The sequence below is a fragment of the Camelus bactrianus genome, chromosome 27 (genome assembly GCF_048773025.1).
Source record: "Camelus bactrianus isolate YW-2024 breed Bactrian camel chromosome 27, ASM4877302v1, whole genome shotgun sequence".
Lineage (NCBI taxonomy): Eukaryota > Metazoa > Chordata > Mammalia > Artiodactyla > Camelidae > Camelus > Camelus bactrianus.
The window spans coordinates 30,176,731-30,196,062 of NC_133565.1; the positions used below are offsets into that span (position 1 = coordinate 30,176,731).

Consider the following 19,332-nt stretch of genomic DNA (forward strand, 5'->3'; position numbering starts at 1 on the left):
TTCTAAGAGGGGAAATTTTTAATTTCTTAAAGAAGAATCTGGAGGGGAGAGGAAAGCCACAACTCTTGGTGATGTAAAGTCACTTTATGCAAAATGGTTTGCGCATTTTTAAGTAGCTTCAAAAGTCAGCCATTGCCCAACCAGCAGCAGTTGCTATGGCAGCAAAAGTTAGTGTTATTCTAATCCACTTGGTGATGAATTGTCTGGAGCGGCTGCTCGGTGCAGGAAGCCATGTTCTGTGTGTGGAGTTGTTAGTTTTTGCACCATATTATGGGCAGGAAGAGGCTGAGTGGACTGCATGGAAATCAGGGTGTAAAAGTAGGGCAGACACAACATGAGGTCTGAGCTGCCGGGAGTCAGAAATCAGAGAAACCTTGAAAATTAGAAGGGCTTGGGTTCCATTTTTCCAACCAGTCCTTACTGAGGACTGGACTAGGGTGGGAATGGGGAGAGTACTGAGGGCTCACTGTGTGCTGCACAGAAATTTAGTGATTTTACACACGTGGTCTCCTCCAATCCTTCCAGTGACTCAGCAGGAGACGCATCACTGCGCCTGAGGTCACAGAGCTGGTGGCCAAGTGAGGAACAGAACTGAGGCTCTTGGTCTCAAACCAGGAGAAGCTGGCATATTCAAGGGAGAGGAAATTTAGAGAAGAAATCTTTTTTGACTGGAGGAGGAGGTGGCTGGACTCAAAGTTAGAAGCAAGAATAGAATCAGTATCGGTGGTGAATTTAGGTTCACGTTATCTAAAGAGAGAAATGGGCAAAACAGAGGGAGAAAGCTGATGGCACAGAGAGTGTTTCACTAGCGTGTAAGTCACAAGGGGGTAAGGATTTTGTCTGTTTCGTTTTGTTGCTCGCTGTTGACTGAAATAAAACGCACAACCTAAAAGCTGAGAATTGTGTTTTGTTCTGTGGACTTTCTGAGGACTTGAGCCTAGGACTCAGCATCTCAGATCGGTCTAAGAGGCTGTTCCAAAGTGGCAAGGTAGAAGTCAGGATATATGAGTTTTTGCAATGAAGACCAGGTATTCAAAACATCAAAAGATTACTGTTAATTAAAGAAAACCAGATATCTCAAGGTAAGGAATTTAGCACTTTTCTGTGTGTGGGAAGATGCAAAGGCCTGGGCTCACTGAAATCATTCCTTTGATCTGAACCTTAGCTATCTAGGGCCAGTGTCCTGTCCTTTCCCACCCTGAGTTTCCTCAGGGGGCACCGTTGGGGGTGGCTGCGGAGGCCTGGCTGCCTGCTTGTCTCCATCCTGAGTTCCCTCCGCTCACTGTCAGAGGCATGATGGCAGCAGCTGATGACTTGATGGCCACAGCATCCTTTGTTTACTGATATGGCTGGCAATATTTTTCACTCACAGGCCTTAGATTAGTGCTGGGTGCACAGAAGGTCCTCAATAAAGAATAGCTGAATGATCACTGAACTAATTCTTGCAACAACAGAAGGCTGAGGGAAGAACACAGTGGGACTTCTACCAGGGGGACTGAGGGTCTCAGTAAAGACTGAAACTGCACGTATCAAGAGCTGTGAAGAACTGTCTAAGATTTTATCCTACTTTCAAGCTACCCAGTTAGCCTGTCACAGTTTCATGGATGTTGGCAGAAGACACAAGTCTCCTGGGTCAGAGACAAAGGACTTTGGGACTTATAGTAATAGCAATAGCCAGAGAAACGGTAGGCTTTTTGTTTGTTTTTGGGGTTTTTTTGGTTCCAAAGGATGATTAAAAAGGGGGGGGGGTCTAGGTGACAACAAATACCAAGTGATGCTTGCAGTTGAGGAAAGGAACCCTGAACTTAGGGAACCCAAATCTTTTTCAACTGGCAGTAAACATGCTGGTCCTTTGCTCCAGAGGGAAGCCCTGTCTCTGTCTCCCAAGGCTCTTCACTATGTATACATCATTAGGGGGGAAAAAACCCCAGCCTGGAACAAAGAGGGTCTGTCTGCAAGACAGGCAGAAATGTCAAAGTCCCACAGAATTATCTGCCAACGATAAACCAGCACTCTTTTCCCTGGCTGGAGGATTACCACTGTATGTAATGGTACTGAGAACACCCATGGGCAGATGAAAGTCAGGATAAGCAATGATGTTGCTGCAAAGCAGAGAGCAGCACCTTACCTGAGGTCTGGGGAGGAGTTTGGGAAGGTACTGAATTTTGATGTTGTAATAGTTCATCAATCAGATTCGTATAAATAAAAGGAAGGAACACAGAAGTGACTTATAATGGAAGCATAATTCCTTAAATGCATGGGACCTCAAGTATCTCGGCCTGGATTCCCCCAAAGCTCGCATGAAGATAGTCCACTTTGGAATTAATCCCAAGAAGCAGAAGTGAAGGACAGGGGAAGTAAAACAGGGAAGAAGGGAGAGCTAATCCAAGGATGTGTCACCAAGCTGGTCACCTTTGTGGGCAACAGTGCTCAATCCCATGTAGCCTTCTGAGAAGCCAATGAAATGCAACCAGAGCCATCTTTCCCAGAGATAAAAGCAGCATGTACCCACTGGCTCTGTCCCCCACCGGTCATTAGAGCCAACTTGCCTTGATCATCCAGGTTGCCCATGTATGAGTTCTGAGCAGGATCCTTGGGTTTCCCATGCCTGAGGCAGGAAGCAAGAAGCACAAGGCACAGGTCACAGGAAAGGAGTCTTCAGGCTGTACCTTCAGGAAACTAGTCAAGCCTGTGTGGAACTGACCACCACAGGGAGGGAGGAGTAAGAGGCGAGGCTAAGGGGATATGGAGTGATACACAATGGATGCTGCCTACAGGCTGCCCCTTGGCCCACTCAGTTCCACCCAAGTCCTCCAGCAAAGTCAGTTCCACACAGAGACCCCTGCCAGGTGGTGGCCAACCACAGTCTCTTTCAAGATATAATACTGGTCACGATGCCATAATCAATAACCCTCCTCCCCTTCCTCCTCTGCCACTCATTCTAGATTCCCCTCACCTTCAGCCAGCATGCAGATCCGTGTTGCCCATCTGCTGGGGAAATCCAGCTCTTCACCGAAGGGTCTGAGCCCTTAGCTGCCTTGCCCTTGTGGGATTTCTGGTTGCTGAAACTCCCCACTCACCATTATCACCAGGCTTAGAAACGCCATGAAACTACAAGGCCCTACTGTATAGCACAGTGAACCATATTCAGTATCTTGCAATAACCTATAATGGAAAAGAATCTAAAAAAGGAGATTTATGTATATATGAATCACTTTGCTGAAACTAATACAACATTGCAAACCAACTATAATTTAAAAATTAAAAAGAAAAAATAAAAACAAAGCTTTCCTTATTCTGAGGTTGTATTTTCTGTAACCTACTGATGACTTCTTTCTCTTACCCTCTTTCTTTTTCTAACATTCAGATGTTTCATCCTCTGGTGTGAGGTAAGGATCTAAACTTTTTTTCCCCAAAAGATGATTAATCAGTACTCCTCACACTGTGTACTGTACCACCCAATCTTTCATCACTGGTTTGAGATGCTGTCATCCCCGTAGGCTAAGTTCTCCCAGGTTCTTGGTCTGTATTGAGATTTTCTCTTCCGTTCCACTCATCTATCCATCCGTGTGCCAGCACTAAACTGTTTCGGCTGTCATAGCTTAACGCACTTTAGTGCCAGGTCGGGAAAGCTTCCTTCTTCATTAACCATTTTCCTGGCTGTTCTTGTACATCTGTTTAAAAGAGGCTTTGATAGGAATTGGGGGGAGCTATTCTGAAGTATCAGAGTTGGAGGAAAGAAAGAGAGGTTTCAAGGTTCCAGGATTAATGGGAAGGACATGAGGTTAAGGCCTAAGAAATTGTGATCTAAGCCACATAACTGCTTGCCTCAGTCCAAAAAGGAGATGGTCCTGTTGTGGCAGGGGGTCAGCCAGCCCTCAGGTGAACTGCCCTTTGATAGAGTGAGGGTCTTCATGCACACACTGACAGGGAGAAGCGCTGACCAGACCACAACTCAGATTATTCACTCTCCTAGCAATTACGGAGGGCTCAGGAATCTCCAAACACCGATTTTTGCCTAAGTCTGTAACTGCAGGAGTCACAAGGGCTACATGTCAAATGCGAGCTGGAGAAGGATTCATTTGGAGAGAAGGATTCCAGATATGCAAGTCCATTGCCCCAATGGACTCCTTTGAGAGAGTTGAAGCTAGGTCCCAGAAGAAACAGAGAGCCGCTAAACTTAAGGGTAAAAAACCGCCCATCCAGAGGTCACGAGGGAACGTCCACAAACACACAAGCCAGAGGGTCTCCAGCTTGGGCTGCAAACTGCCACTAACTGGAGAGCTGCCAGATCCGAATGGGAATATGGACCAAGGATGTCAGGCCTGGACAAGAATGGAAGAGTACATTGAAAAATCCATCTTTTGAATCGGTTGGACATTTTGACAGGTAAGAGGTATTCACAGTGTAAGAGCTGTAACTTCCCACAGGGAAGGAGTGCAGGTTGAGAGCTGTGCTGTGTCTATACATGTACTTGACTTTTTCCCTTTCAAGTAGGAGTTAAAATTGAAAAGAGAACAAGAATGCTGTTGTCGCAGAAGCAGGCTGTGCGGGAACAGAGACCATGTGCTGGCAAATGAGGGCCCATCTGATCCATTTGCTCAGTGATTTAGTGGCCCCTCCAGTGAATTGCAATACTGCTCGACTGGAAAAATGGGCTCGTTGTACAAACCTTGGGCAATTTTACTGTGAGTGTGTGTTCATTTTAAATGAATACAACAGATTTGATTTTTTAATGTGTTTTTTTTTCTTCACAGGGTATTACTGATTAGGAAATAATTTGTTTCTAAAGTGATTCTTAATGTTTTCAGAGTCACAATGTTAACAGCTTTTTGAACATTTTCATTATGAAAATAAAGAGAGAATTTAAGAAATCTAAATTCAGCTTTCTAAATCTGTGTGTTACTGGATTCTTTTTTGCACCTAATTTAAAGGCATGTGGACAACACACTGTGATTTGTAAATAAAATGCATGAACATGTGTTTTACCAAGTCTGTGAGGGGGACATGAACAAGGATGTTTATTACAGTGTTGTTTAAAGTTGCCGCTGGTTGGAGGCCATCTAAGTGTCCATCCCGGGCAGAATTAACAGGTGACACGTGAGGTTTGCACGTCATGGAACGTCCTACAGCAGTTACAAAGGATGCGTTGTTCATTTAGCTCCATAGATAGAGCTGAGTGAAAATACGCTAGAAACAATGGGATTTATAACATAACACCAATAACGACAATTAAAAATACATGCCTACGAAACCACAGTGCGCATGTACAAGAATGCATGCATGCAAAGCAATACGTGTTAAACACGTTAGCTCGGTCTCCTGTGGGGAAGAGGGTAAACAGGAGTCGGGAACGGGGATAAAAAGGGAATAAAAGCAAAAAGACTATTTTATAATAATTTTTCCATTTCTTTTTCTTCTATGTGTGCTTCATATTTAAAGTGTGTGTTTTTTTTTCCCCTTCTAAATCAGGGAAAAAAAGCCTCCCACCCAGAATATTCTAGGGAGAGAGATGAATATTCACCATCTAACTTTTGAAATTGACATTTATTTTGTGATTCAGGAAGAAAAGGTGGTGGGAATAAATAACACAACTGGGGAATTTAATCCACAAAATTGAGAAAACAGATTAGGTTTTATTAATAAAATTTGAACTGGGTACTTTCATCAGCTTGGGGGATTTATTTAGTTGATGATCTTAATTTGGATGAGGAGAGATTTTCATTAGTGATTCTGCTCACTTTTATGGGAATTAAGTTGCTTTTTTTCCCTATAGTTTGGGTATGCCTTCACCACTGGATGCAAAACCCATCGCTCAGACATGACATTTCCATTTGGTGACGATTTTTGCACACAAATAGCCATGGAACTCACTGAGAAATCCTACAGGATGATTAGTCTCTAATACTATTTTCTGCTTCTATTGGGAGGTGGCCCTGGGATTTCGGCTGCATCTGTCTTTTCTGAGCTGGTTCTAAGCAGCCTAGACAAGACTGCGAGCAGCACCTGGGTCCAACTGAGCCTCCTGATGAAGTAGGCCTTCCAGCTCAGACAGGATGGAGAGGGATCTCGAGCTGGCCTATGACTCAGGGCTCTTGGTGGCCTGCCGACGCCAGGCCTACGAAGTTGGGCCTCCCATTTCTCGCTCTCAGGTGAGAGGTCCCAGGGCAAGACGGGGAATGCACCACACCTCTTGCTGAGACATCTGGTGGCATTTGTGGGCAGCGCTGCAGGGCAGCACCATCAGACATGCTGCCTGAAGGTCCTGAGGCCTTTCAGCAGGGGAATGCCCTTCCAGAGGGGAGGCGCTTAGCTCCCTGCCACTCCTATCAAGCCCAGAAACAGAGAGGCCGTGTTCGTTGCCCTAATTCCCCTCTTCCTCGAACTGATTGTGAAGGATCTTTGACTTACAGAGGAAGGGGACAGAGTGTCAGTAAATTTCAGGAGCATGTGGGCGGGCAAGGCCTGAAGTGCTAGTCCACTTACCTACCGCTGCGTAACCACCCAAAAGTGAGTGGCTTAAAACAAGAACCATTTCTGTTTGCTTGAGATCTGAGGGTCAGGAATTCAGGCAGAGCACAGATGAGTGGTTCTTCTGCTCATGTACTGCCCCTGCATTCAGCTGCTGCCTGGGCTGAGCTGGAAGGTCTAAAAAGGCCTCACTCACCTGTCCAGTGGCCCAGGGCTCCTCCACGTGGCTCGTGTCTCTCTCTCTGTGTTGTTTTCTTCACATGATCTCTCCCTCCAGCAGGATGGCTTGGACTTCCTGACAGCCCTGCAGCTGGGTTGCAAGAAGAAAAGCACTTACTTAGCAAGCCTCTGTTTGCCTCACATTCGCTAATGTCCCGTTGGCTAATGCAAGTCACATAACCAAGCTCAGAGTCAATGTGGGAGGGGACCGTACCAGGGTATGCACACTGGGACGCATGGTTCGTGGGCGGCCACCGAAGTAACAGTCTACCACAAGTTCTAATTTCAGCTCTCACACCCAGAAGACACTCTCAGGTTGGGAGAGGCAGGGAGAGCCCAGGGACCTAAGCAGAGGGAACCACTTGCTGCCCTTGGAAAAGTCTAAAATTTCATCAGCTGCTACAGAACTCAGCCGAGTTGCGGCATGTGGCTCCAGGGTAACCAGCAGTACAGCCTCCCCAGCCTGGGGGCCGTGACAATCAGAAGCCTCCAGAACTGGGAGTGAATGAAGGTGTCCTGAACAAGCCCCGAAAGGATTTCTAGCACCAGTTACATGAGTCTGGGATGAGATGTAGGCGCCGGGGCAGGAAATGGGAGGATGAATACCCCAGCTTCCCAGCCCCTTAGGGGAGTTCCACACCACCTCCCAGAAGCCCCCGGTAAGACTGAGCTCTAGTTACCACGACGGTTCCCATCCCTCTGTCTTCTCCACTCCTCTATCAGGGCTTCCTCCCAAATGAGCCACTTAGACTCAAATGGGGCCTCAGGTCCTGCTTCTGAGGAAACCCAGAATGGGTGTGGCCCACTGCATGATCTCAAGAGTCATTCCCAGCTGGAAAAGTCCATGATCTGATTAGTGATGTGGGTGTGTGGATTTGGCATTAGGCAGGCATAGGCGGGAGCCCTGGTCCTCCTGCTCACCAATTATGTTTGTAGAGCTTTTGTTTTCCAAGTCAGCCACCAAAAGTCCTTCTCATCCCTGTGTGCACAAGCCGTTCTTCCCATCAAGAGATGGAGTCTGTTTCTCCTCTCCTTGCTTCTGGGTTTGCCTTCTGCCTTGCTTTGACCCACAGGGGGGAAAAAGTGATATTTAGGACACAGAGGTGTCATGTGTTGGTTTTCAAACTAGCTCAGGTGGCTAGGACCTTAAAGGTCTGAATAGTCCGGACCTTAAACAGCTTGTAGCGTCTACCCTCTTTCCCCCTTGGAAGCCAGCCATCATGTAAAAAGCCCTGCCACCCTGCTGGAGAGACCAGCATGGAGAAGGAGGGGCTGGCCAATCCCCAGCTATTCCAGGGGGCGGGCACTGGGGGCTTCTGCGATGTCCAGGTGATGTCAAAAGCACAGTAAGATACAGATAACTCCTCCATATTTCTCTGAATAAGAACCAGGGCCTTTCCTTCATTGCTTGGTCAAAGAGCTGTGTCGGGCCGTCCGAGGAGCTGACGACTGTAGATGGCAAGGCTGTGTGCGTGTATGGGTGCGCGTGTGGTGTGTGGGCTGAGTGTTTGAAACAGGCTGTGTAGTTTCCCGCGCCCTCACAGCCCCACTCCTACAGCCCAGGCCTGAGCCGCACCCCAGCAGTCCATGCCCAGACTGCTGAGTCATCAAGCCTCCAGCACAGCCGGGACCTCACTCTGCCAGCAGCTAACGTAACACTTGAGGCCAGCAGAGGAAGCCTTTCCTCGTGCGCCCTTTGGTACCATCCTAGAGCGCGAGCTTCTCCTCCAATGCTATCAGGGCTCTCCTGGAGGATGCCCCTCCCAGCATCCACTGGAGGGGTCGCTGCTCAATCTTGCACACATCCACCCCATCTCAAGGTCTGGAAGTCAGTTCACTGTCCTCTGTGGCTGGGTAACCCACCCTTCTGCCATACCACCAGCTGGAGTGGTTAGTCTAAGCCATTCATGGGGCTCCCTCCACCCAAAACAGGTGATGGCTGCTGATGCTGCATTCCAGCGCCCCCTGCAGGGCATTACAAGACCCAGCATTTCTCTCTAGCCACACTTGTAAACCCGCTTCACTGCGCTTTCTCTGCTTCAGGCACACTGCTCCAAACTTTCTCCAGCCCTTGACCTGTGCCTGGCACCGGGTAAGAGAAGAGGACACAAAGGTAAGGGGGGGCAGCCCTGGTCCCCAGGGAGCTCAGGCTCTGGTGGACTAACTGGAACAGAGAACCTTGAACAGAATTTGCTTATGACTCTCCTTCCTCCCTCCCTCCCTCCCTTCCTTCTTTCCCTCCATCTATGATTATACAGCACCTGCTATGTGTAAGGCCCTGTGCTTTCCACGCTGAGAGGATATGGAAACAGTGAATGCTCAGCCTGGACCTTTCTCTCGCCCAGGCTCGCTTCTCCATCTGGCGTGGCTGCCACCCATCTCCTCTGGACCAAATTCCATTCCTCCTCCAAGGGGAAGCTATCATCATTTGCTCAGCAACCACTACGTGCCAGGCATCATTCTAAGCACTGAGGTAAATCAGAGAGACATGATCTGCTCTCAGAAAGCTTAAAGTTCAGTGAGGAAGGCATTCAACCCATCAATCCATAAAGGATTAAGCAATTCCACCAGTGGTGTAGGCTGTCCAAGAAAAACAGAGGCCTCTGAGAGTATAATGAGGCATCTCAAACCATCTGGGCAGGGCAGGGAAGGCTGTGCAGTCTTCAAAAGAAGTCAGCACACTCAAGTTTAATGTGCCCATACTGGGTCAATAAATAGAAAACAAAACAAATAGAAACAAAAAAGAGGGGGAAAATCCAGACAGGTATCATTAGCTTTGATCCCCGACAGCTTGCAGTTTGCAAGACCCTGGCTTGTCTATTACCATTCTCTCTGAGCCTCAGTTTCTCTGTCTATAGAGTGGGGGCAACTTCTCCCCCAACCAGGGTTGTTAGGAAAATCAAGTGGGAGAGGCTTTTCACAAGGTACAGTCTATAGGGCTGTGCTTAATTCCTCCCACCAGTTCCTATCACTGTGACAGCCATGTGTTCTCTCTTGTCATTAACGGCACTCTCTTTCTGAAAGTCCCAGAGCTTGTCGGTTTCATCACCCCATGGACACGCTGGTGTGCACCGGTGTTTTCAACATGCCCCTCACAAAGGTATGAGATTCCTGCCTAAGCTCAAATCTCCCATCCTCTGTCTCAATCCAGTTTGACAGCATGCTGCACGTATCTATCTGATACTGTCGGCAACCAAAATAGAAACCCCATCTCCAGCTACCCTGGATACAGCTTGTCACTGTCTTTAGAAGACAAACTTGGTGATGGGCTCACTTAGAATTCTTTCTAGTAAAGGAAGGAGTCACAGAAGCTAGACGTCATGTCCCTTCACCCAGATGTGTGGCAGAAGGAGGCATTTTAATCAACTGAGGGACAGGTGGGCCGTCCTCTCTTGCCATGCAGAGAGCTGTTCGCTAGTCATGCCTGAACTGCACTGCAGCATATTTTGCTCAGATTAATAGAAGCTGTTGTTTAAGAAAAATCCACTCTGAGCCAGGCCCTGTGCTAGGCCTCCACCTGTAATACTGCAAATGCTCGCAACCACTTTGCAAAGCCAAAATTGTCGTGTCCGTTTTATGGATGAGGAAACTGAAGCTCCAGAGAAGGTTAATAAGTTTTCCAAAATCACTCAACTGCAGAGAGCGGGGACTGGGGTTTGAGCTCAGGTGTCTAGCTGTCCCCACCCCAAGCTCGGCCCACAATACCACACTCTCTCCACCTCTGTCATGGGCAGTTCCCACCCCTGCCACCTGTCCTTGGCCTCCGAGGGTCCTGGCAGGCGCAGCTGGTACCCAACCTCTTTGAGACCCATTGTTCTTAAACAGACTCGGGGAAGGCAGTGCCAAGTGTCTCCAGGGCCCCTGGGTCCTGCCCCCGGGTCCGTGCTGACACAGTCCCTGCTTTGATATCTACTCTGTAGTCTGGCCTTGGCTCTGCTGAAAAAAATCAGGAAGAGTCTGGAATCCACAAACTGGAGTCTGTCCCAGGCCCCCTGCTGATCTCTGTGTGCCAGCCACCACCGCTCAAGTCTTCCACCTGGCCTGCACTTCCAATCGCCCTGCCACCAGAAGGGCCTCCAGCACGGGGGCATGAGCTACTCAGCCCTTTGGGCACTGGGCTCAGGCAGCCCTTCTGTTCCTGATTAGAGCCCCAGACTCGTGTTACCTGAGGTCCCCCTTTAGGATATCCCATCTTTACTGGCATTTCTCTCTGCCTATATCCAGCACCCAGGTGTAAAGGCAGGAACCATCATCTATCAGGTGTTCTGTGAGAAATGGTCCTCACCTAGGCTGTTAATGTGAGAAGGGTCTTTAGACCCATCTTGCCCACTCCTACACTGCAGACGGGGGACTGAGGCCCTGAGAGGGGAAGCAGCACAGGGTCTGACTGACAGAGTGAAGTCTAGAACCCAGATCAGGTGGCTGCTGTTGATTATCAGGACATCCATTTGGGATTAGCATCTGGAATGGTTTACAGAAGATAATGCTATAAAAATGTGCGGTAAGGTCCTGCAGTCAGACCAGGGCTCACCTACATAGGTTTTTCACCACTAGAAAAAAGTTCCCCTTCTTCAGGCAGACCCAGCTCCTCATCAGGGCAAAGGCTTAGCAAGCAGACCAAGGGCTAGATTTCAGGTCCTACTTGCCCCTTCAGCTGAGCACTTTCGTGCAGTGAAGCACCTGAACAACTGTACATGGCGGCCCTGCACATAATAACACTGAAATTATTTGCTTAAGTGTCTGCTTCTTCTACCAGAATTAAGACTCTTTGAGAGTGGGAGTTCTGTTTCATTAATCTTTGTATCAGTCTCCATGCTGGCACTTAGGGGCTCATTAAAGCTTTTTGAATAAATGAATGGATGAATAAATGATTCACTCTCCCCAATTTCACCTTTGTGAATATCCACTTAAGTAACTCTCACCTATATGCTACTTGATTTTCTTTAAGTTTTGGTAATTGTCCTCCGTCTCAGGGTACCCACCTGCCACATGAAAGCACTAACTTCTGCTTCTAATCCTCCTGACAGGAGGGCTAAGAAGGTAAGGTGGTTGGAAGCAACGATAGTTTTCTTATCTCCTTGGAGAAGGATACAAGCTATTACTGGGGTTTTATAGACGAGATCCCCACTGTTCTCCATAAATTCATGTGTGTGAGCTTCTGTCTCCCTGGGTAAGCATTGCTGGCTGGCTGAAGTTATTCTGGGCATTTCTTCAAGTGTCACTGGTACCTTAGAACTCGCCAGTGACAAGCTGGCAGATTCACTTAACAGACTGCATCTCCTGAAAACTACTAATGATGCCGTGAAGAGACAGGAGACAGGAACCAGCAGTATTTGGTCTTCGGTTTAAGGCATAAATATCTGAAAATGAGAAATTCCTTGGAGCCAGCCTCCCAGACAGAACATTTAGTACTTGGTTACATAAAGAGCTAAAGAAGCCAAGAGGTCAGGGCAGAGCTGCAGCCAGGGGGACCGAGGCTCCGGGCAGGGGGTGCACTGTGGGGGGCGGGGGCGGGGGTCAAGAGCACTGCCCAGCTGACTGTGAGTGGTGAACGCTGAACTTCCTTCCACCCACTATCCAGTCACTCGACTGAGATCAGAGCACAGTGCCAGGCGCTGAGGGGAGGACTTTAAATATGGCAGGATTTCAAAAACGAGCAGATTTGTTGTGCTTTATGATACTGCAGAGTCATCTGAAAGAGAAAGTTGCAGAAAACAAAATGAGAGGAATCTCCTCTTTCTCCTCAAGAGAGCCAGCGGGGCTTTCCATGAGGTCTGCCCCGGGGGAACGAAGAGAGGCTTCGAACGTCTAAAGTCTAGGCTCTGGGCTCACAGAGCTGGCTTGTCTTGCATGGACAGGGGATGGGCAGGAAGTGGCTCAACCCACCGAAAGACCGAGGTTTCCCAGAGACAGGGAGCAGAGACGTGGTGGGAGGGGCGGTGCTATGCTGGTGAAGCTAACTACCTGCCTTCAGGGCAGTGATGCATCCTGATTTATAGCGTTGGCCGATTTCTGTGGTGTAAATATTTCCACCATGGCTGATTTCAGGCTACCAATTTCATGTCACTGAATAGGAAGTTGGGAAGAGAGGTGAAAACAGTTGGCTCTCACAAGCCAGCTACTGCTCACCAGTGACATGGCAACCTGCATCCACCTCCATGCAGCACCTTTTACAGGGTGGCCCATGGGTGCCAGGGACTGAAACCCAAGCTCTAAGACCTTGTGAGCTGTTGCAAAAGATCTCAGAGGCTGGCTTGGCTTGGAGGAAGAGGAGCCACCCTTCCTTAGAATGAACCATTTGGACTTGAACTTAAGGTTCCAGCAGTGACCATATGGGATGGAAGAACACAAGCTTTGCTGAAGTTTCTAGATGGTTTAAACCATCCTTGCTCACCCTAAGGATGGAGTACTACAGGCAACGATTCAACCATGGTGACTGGGAGCTCATAGCCATATTTAATTTGACTTACAAAAATAAACTACTGGGATGGTTCTTGCACATGACCGTGAGGATGCAAATTCATAGTGCAACAAAGAAATGGCTGAGTCCTTCAGACTTACGGGGCCTTATGCCTTCACATTTCTCAGCCTAGGAGGCAAAATGAAACAAGAATTCAAATACCCCCAATGGAATGTGGTGTGGACCACAAGAAGGGTACCAACATAGTAGAGAAGACTGTCACACATTTGTATATTACCACATTGGCAAAGAGCTTTCACGTACAAGATCTCCTTTCACCCTCCTCAGGACCTTACTAAGCCGATTAAGGTCCCATTTCACAGACTTGGACAGTGAGGGTCAGAAAGGTCCAAGACTATATGGTCCATCTGTGCAGAACCAGTATTCTCATCCCTATCTTCTGTGTGCCACATTCAGTGTTCTATCCCCTACACGGTGACAGAACTTTCCCAATTTTAGACCTGGTAGCCCAGCATCTTGATAAACCCCTCAATCCCACACAAACCAGCACAGTTTGCCCAGGACTGGTATTAAAACTGAAAAGCCCTGTGTCCTGTGAAGCCCAGTCTTGGGCAAACAGGAACAGTTGGTCACCCTAATCCCTTATCCTACTATGGCTGCACAAAGTGCTATGGAAATCAGAGGAGGAGAAGAGGGACTTTTGGCCAGAGCAGTGAAATCAGGGAAGGAATTCTGGAGGAAGTTTCCACTGGCTGGGCCTCTAAGGCTGAATCTGAACATATAGGCAGGTAGGAGGGTGTACGTGGGGGTTTGGGAAGAGGAGACAAGCATTTTTCGGACAAAAATAAAAATGATGTAAACACAGAGGGGGCCTCTGAGTGCATTATGGAGATGGACAGTTGTAGTTCTACCTGGGATATCAGGGAGACGGAGGTGCCCCCTCACCTGTATTTTCAGGAGGAGCTCAGTCACCAGAGAGTGATTTAAGAGGGAAGAACATGGTCGACAGAGACTGCTAGTCCCCTTGCCAGTATCTCTTCTCATCTTCTTCCCTGGTAATGGAAACCTGCTTTTGATTGCAATATCGCCAGCTAAAAGAATGTATTTCCAGCCCCCCCTGGCACGATGGCCTTGTAAGATGTAAGTGGAGGTTGCTTAGATGTATTTTCAGGGTCAGGCCCCCTTAAAAGGGGGTCAGACAGTCAGTGAAGGCCCCTTTGCTTCTTCCTACTTTTCTTCTTGCTTGGAACTTGAATGTGATGACCAGAGTGCCAGCAGCCATATTGTGATCTTGAAGATGAAAGCAACATGCTAATAAAGTTGGCGCAGAAAGATAGAAAGCATTTCATTCCTCATGACTGCGAATCACCATAAACACCCTGAACCACCTACTTCCAGACTTCCTTTACATGAGGTAATAAACCCTTATATATTTAGACCACTGGAGTGAATTCTCTACTGCTGGCAGCCAAACACAGTTCTAGTCAGGGAAGAGCTCAAGCAAAGGCACTGAGGCAAGAATGCACAGTTTTTGAAATTGCCTGGTTTCTCCTCCAGGGCTTATCTAGGATTCTTTGGATTTCAATTCTCTTCAAGATCTCTTCCCCTGCTCTCACTCATGAGCCTTTCACCGGCAATTCACAGTGGTTTGTAACGGAGTCCTGACACCCAGGATCCCTCCCATTTTTCCCCCTTGGTACTTCCTTCTACATCCTAGCCTTTCCCCCATTCAGTCCTTGCATCACTAACCTCAGGGAATGAGTGTGCAGAAAAAAAAGCAGAAAGAAAGAGTAAATGCTCAGCTTTTAAGTTTACAAAATAGACCTTTGGAACTCATTGCAAAGATGTTAGTTTGAGAAAGACTTTTTGAATTTCAAAAGCCTGTGCACTATTACATTCTTGTGGAATTTCAGAATACCAGCGATAAAAGAAGACCCTACGAGCTTTGCAAAAAGCCAAAAAGCAGATGACAAACAAAGGCAGAACCAGAATGACTTCAGAATTCTCAACACCATGTTGCTGGAAAACAGTGGAGCACTGCTTTCAAAATTTTGTGAGAAAAACATTTTCAACCTAAAAGTCTATTCCCAGACAAATTATCAATCGAGGGACAGCAGATGAAAGACCCTTTGAGAGAGTCAGTACTTCAAATGTTGTATCTCTTACACATCTTTTACTTTAGTAGCAAATGTAAAACAAGAACGAGGGTGGGAGGGTATATATAGCTCAGTGGTAGAGTGTGTGCTTAGCATGCATGAGGTCCTGGGTTCAATCCCCAGTCCCTTCATTTAAATAAATAAATACACCCAGTTACCTCCCCCCGGCAAAAAACAATAAATACATAAATACATACATAAGAAAAACATACAGGATCCAGAAATCAGGGAATTCAATCCAGAAGAGCAAAAAGACAAGACCCAGGGAAATGTATACAGTTGTCCTAAAGAGTAGCCAGGAGAGAGAGCATATGAGAAACTCTGTAGCCACCGGTAGGGAGAAAAGCAGGGAAATGAAAACCAAGGCAATTATTAACTCCAGGTCCAACAATGGGAGGGTTGTGGAAGAGTTAAGCCCACATCTACCACAACAAAATGTGAACCAATATCTATAATTGATAAATGATACAATATCTGTATAAACATATCATTTAGAGGCATGGTAAATGTAGGGGAAAGAAGTCAGAGGATTTGAGGGCAGCTGCCTTTGGGGAATGGAACGAAGGACATGGGGAGTGGGGACACTGCTAGCTTTTTATACTATGTACATTCACTATATCACTAAACATAAATAACAGCTTTGAAAAACCTATAATTACAAAGTATTGTGCAATTTTTAGTATGTTACACAACAAATTTTAACTCACTGGAGAGCAGCAATTTAATCGCTCTGTATCTGTAATCTGTAAGAAGAAAATGTTATAAATTTGAATTTATAAAATAAAACGTTAATCAATTTTTAAGTCAATGCCCCTAAAAGCATAAACTATAGATTTAGAAACACTTATCATGGATCAGAGACAGTTTTGTCTTATACATAATTATTTTAAATTTTTTATTTTGAAATAATTGTAGACTCACTCAAGAAGTTGCAAAAATATAAAGAGGTCTTGTATATTCTTCACCCAGTTTCCACCAATGGTTACATCTTGAATAACTATCTTACAATATCAAAACCAGGAAATTGACATTAGTACAATATGTGTACACACATGTGTAGGTTTGTGTAGCCACAACAATCAAGATACAGAACTATTTCACGACCACAAAGATCTCTCTCCTGCTATCTCTTATTCACAAACCCTGGCAAACACTAGTCTGTTTCCCATCTCTGTAGCTTTGTTCCTCTGAGAGTGTTACATAATGAAATCATATAGTGTGTGACTTTTGAGACTGGCTTTTTTCATTCAGCGTAGCACCATTCAAGGTCATTCAGATTGTTGCTTGTATCAATAGTTTATTGCTTTTTATTCTGAATAGTACTCCATGGTATGAATGTATCACAGCTAGTCATTCACCTATTGAAAGACATTCTGGTTGTTTCCTGTTTGAGGCTTCTGCAATAAAACTGCTATAGGCATTTCTGTACAGTTTTATGTGGACACAAGTTTTCATTTCTCTGGGATAAATGCCCAGGAGTGTGGTTTCTGAGTTGTATGTTAAACACATGTATAGTTTTGTAAGAAACAGCAAAACCCCACACACCTACGGTCAACTGATCTTTGACAAAGGAAGAAAGAACATACAACAGAGAAAAAGTTTCTTCGCCAAGGGGTGTTGGGAAAGCTAAACAGCCGCATGTAAATCAATGAAGTTAGAACGCTCCCTCACACCATACACAAAAATAAACTCAAAAAGTCTTAAAGACGTAAAGATAAGACAGGACACCATAAATCTCCTAGAAGAGAACATAGGCAAAACATTGTCCAACATAAATCACAGCAATGTTTTCCTAGGTCAGTCTACTAAGGCATAGAAATAAAAGCAAAAATAAACAAATGGGACCTAATTACACTTACAAGCTTTTGCAAAGCAAAGGAAACCATAAACAAAACGAAAAGACAACCTACAGACTGGGAGAAAATATTTGCAAATGATGCTCCTGACAAGGGCTTAACTTTCAGAATACACAGACAGCTCACACAACTCAATAACCACAACAACAACAAAACCCAGGCAAAAAATGAGCAGAAGACCTAAATAGACATTTCTCCAACGAAGACATACAGATGGCCAATAGGCACATGAAAAGATGTTCCTTATTGCTAATTATCAAAGAAATGCAAATCAAAACTACAATGAGGTATTACCTCACATCAATTATTAAAAAGTCCATAAACAATAAATGCTGGAGAGGGTGTGGAGAAAGGGAACCCTCCTACATTGTTGGTGGGAATGTAATTTGGTGCAGCCACTACGAAAAACAATACGGAGATTCCTTAAAAAACTGAAAAAAGACGTACCACATGATTCAGCAATCCCACTCCTGGGCATGTATCTGGAGAAAACTTTAATTCTAAAAGATACATGCACCCCAGTGTTCATAGCAGCACTATTTACAATAGCCAAGACATGGAAGCAATCTAAATGTCCATCAACAGATGACTGGATAAAGAAGTTGCGATATGTGTATGCACGCGCGCGCGCACACACACACACACACACACACACACACACACACACACACACACACACACACACACACACAATGGAATACTACTCAGCCATAAAAAAGACTGAAATAATGCCATGTGCAGCAACATGGATGGACATGGAGATTATCATACTAAGTGAAGAAAGCCAGAAAGAGAAAGAAAAAATACCGTAAAATGGTACTATTTATACGTGGAATCTAAAAAACATGATACAAGTGAACTTGTTTACAAAACAGAAAGAAATTCACAGACATAGAAAACAAATTTATGGTTACCAAAGAGGAAGGGATAATTTAGGAGTCTGGGCTTAACAGATATAAAATAGATAAACAGCAAGGTCGAACATAGTATCTTGTAATAACCTACAATGAAAAAGAATATGTATATATACATGCATGACTGAATCACTGTGCTGTACATCAGAAACTAAACTATACCTCAATAAAAAAAGAAAAAACTGCCAAACTCTTTTCCAGAGTGGCTGTACCATTTCACATTCCCACCAGCAATGCATGAAAGATCCAGTTTCTCCACATCCTTGCCAGCATTTGACATTGTTACTATTTTTTATTTTAGCTGTTCTAATGGATGTGTAGTGATAGACTCATTAGGGTTTTAATTTGCATTTGCTTAATGACTAGTGACTTTAAACATCTTTTTATGTGATTATTTGCCATCCCTGTGCCCTCTTCTGTGAACTGTCTCTTCATGGCTTCTGTCCATTTTCTAGTGGGACATCAATCTTCTCCTGCCCTTGGACACTGGTGCTCCTGGTTGTCAGGCCTTCAGACTCGGATGGCGTCTAACACCTTTGACTCCTCTGGTTCTCAGGCCTTTGAATTCTGTGTGAATTACACCGCTGGCTTTCCTTGGTTCTTCAGACTAATACACTAAGCATTTCTCTTTTTTGAGCAACTGTAAATGACACTGTATTTTTAATTGGGTTGACATGTATTTACTGGCATTTTATAGAACTAGTTGATTTTTGTATGTTGATCTTGTGTCCCGTGACCTTGATGACCTGACTTACTAGTTCTAGGATTTTTTTTTCTTTGTAGATTCCTTGGGATATTCTGTGTAAACCCATCATGTCACCAGCAGGTAGGTTCTGTTTTATTTTTTCCTTTCTGATTTGTATGCCTTTTATTTCCTTTTCTTGCCTTTGCACTATCTAGGACTTCCAGTACTATGCTGAATTGTTCAAATAAGAACTAACACCAGTTCTGCACTTCCAGAAAATAGAAGATAGAACACTTTCCAACTCATTTCATAAGACCAAAATTACCCTTGTACCAAAATCAGATAAATACAGTTCAAAAAATAAAAACTACAGATCTTCATGAATATAGATGCAAAAATTCTTAAGAAAATATTAACAGCTAAAATTAAGCAATATATAAAAAGAATTGCATGCCAGGACCAAAAAGAGTTTCTTCTACTGATGCAGGGTATGTTCAATATTTGAAAGTCAATCAACCATATTAACAAGCTTTCATATCAATAATCTATCATATTAGCAGGCTAAGGAGAAAAATCACATTTTAATAATAATGGATACCAAAAAAGCACT

General features: G+C 45.3%; 1 long non-coding RNA gene across 1 annotated transcript in view; it reads right to left on the bottom strand.

Annotated features, from left to right (window-relative positions):
* LOC141575211 (uncharacterized) overlaps positions 1-19,332 on the bottom strand; it is a 51,064-nt gene that overhangs the window by 20,439 nt on the left and 11,293 nt on the right. The window contains exon 2 of the long non-coding RNA XR_012502609.1: positions 6,668-6,781. This is a non-coding gene — a long non-coding RNA (uncharacterized LOC141575211). The remainder of the gene's footprint in view (positions 1-6,667; positions 6,782-19,332) is intronic.